Consider the following 1,858-nt stretch of genomic DNA (forward strand, 5'->3'; position numbering starts at 1 on the left):
CAATGGAAACCCTAAGACAAGATTCAAACTCAGTTCTTCACATTTGCAAGGCCCTTTACCCACTTAGCTATCTCTCCAGTTCCTTTAAAACATACATACATACATATATATAGTTTTCTAATTGTGTGTGTGTGTACACCTACATGCATGCATGTGAAGGCCCAAGAATGCCAAGTATCTACCGTGAACTAGTCTCCACTTTATTTACAATGGTCTTAGATTTATACTTACTGGTTTGTGTATGGATGCGCATGTGATGCTAAGACTTGCAGGAGTCTGTTCTGTCTGTCTCCCATGGAGTTTCAGGGTGGGGAACTAAAGCCATCAGGCCTGGCATCAAGTGCCTCTACTCAATGAACCGTCTTGCCAGTCTCTTCATCTTTATCTTTTGAGAGCTCCTTTTCTCTGTGTGTTTGTTTAAACTTATTTTGATGGGCTGATTGATTTTGAAACAGACAAGGTCTCTCTCTAGAGTCCTGGCTGCCCTGGAACTCGATATGTAGACCAGGCTGGCCTTTGAACTCACAGAGAATCTCCTGCCTCTGCCTCCAGAGTACAGAGATTGTTCGAAAAACAAAACAAAACAAAAACCAACCAAATAACAACTGACTCTGCCTCCTGAATGCTGAGATTAAAGGCTTATGCCACCACATCCAGCTCAAATATGTGTGTGTGTGTGTGTGTGTGTGTGTATAAAATGTGAATGAGGCAATTTATTAACCCAGCATCCTTTGTTCTAATGCTTCTTGTTGGCAGCTGCCACCTGTCCAGTGATCCTGTCCCAATCTCTTGTCCCTGAAGTGTTAGCTTATAGCTCACATCTTGGTCCTTTTCCACCATTTTCAGCCCCTCCAGGGCTTGGAGGACCCAGAGGGCCACACTTTTCTCTGCCATCCTCCATAGATCCTAGTCACAGAACCAACCTGTGCACTCCTGCGGAGGTACAGGTGCCGTGCTGTGGAAGCTGCTCCTGTGTAGAACCAGCTCTCATCATATGAGGCAAGCTCTTTATGTTTGGCCAGCTTGACTGTATCCACCCATTCGGGGACTTTCAGCTTCCCAGACTTTCTGAGGAAGACTGACAGAGCTCTGACGAACTCTTGCCGGTTAAAACCTGGTTTACAGTAACTCCAGGCATCATGCAGCTTCCACGCTGCCAGCCAAGGGAAAGGCTCAAAATATATATTTATATGTTTATCATATATATTTACTTGTGAGCGAGTGCATACGTGGAGGTCAGAGGACAACTTGCAGTTTTCTCTTCTACCACGGGGATCTAGAATATCAACCTCAGGTTGACAGGCATCCCCTCAAGGCCCTCAAAATATGTTCTTCATTCAGTAAAAACACCCTCATTTGCAGATGCTGGAATTAAGAGCAGTGTCTATGCTGTCTAAATATTTTACAAAGGTCACATTATCTATCACTTTTTAAATTTCATTTGACATTTCAGGATTTTTAAATATAGTCCAAATGAGGGGGGTCTGGTTCATTTCAGCTCCTTTGCTTCCAAACCAAGGGGGAGGAACTGCCCCGCTTCCCTGCCTTCTCCTTATCTGTGACATTCGGGGTGTAAAGGTACCTGCTGCATGGAACCTTGAATGCCACATTACCCCTGTTCGCGATCTGAAGGATTCGGAATCCTTCTGCCTGGCTGCCTGCAGCAAATCCTTGACCTCCACAATTTTCTGGGCCTGGGAACAGATTCCTACCTTTTGGGGGAGGGGGTTGCGGGGAGGTGTTTGAAACAGGGTTTCTCTGTGTAGCCCTGGCTGTCCTGGAGCTCACTTTGTAGACCAGGCTGGCCTCAAACTCAGAAATCCACCTGCCTCTGCCTCCCGAGTGCTGGGATTAAAGG

General features: G+C 45.9%; 1 protein-coding gene and 2 pseudogenes across 1 annotated transcript in view; 1 reads left to right on the forward strand and 2 right to left on the reverse strand.

The window, feature by feature from the left end:
* Positions 1 to 1,858, forward strand: part of Gdpgp1 (GDP-D-glucose phosphorylase 1) — an 8,187-nt gene that overhangs the window by 4,068 nt on the left and 2,261 nt on the right. The window lies entirely within an intron of this gene.
* On the reverse strand, positions 701 to 1,138 carry LOC110299072 (annotated as a pseudogene).
* The window catches only part of LOC110297969, a 1,133-nt pseudogene continuing 764 nt past the window's right edge, over positions 1,490 to 1,858 (reverse strand).

The sequence above is a fragment of the Mus caroli genome, chromosome 7 (assembly GCF_900094665.2).
Source record: "Mus caroli chromosome 7, CAROLI_EIJ_v1.1, whole genome shotgun sequence".
In the NCBI taxonomy this organism is placed as follows: domain Eukaryota; kingdom Metazoa; phylum Chordata; class Mammalia; order Rodentia; family Muridae; genus Mus; species Mus caroli.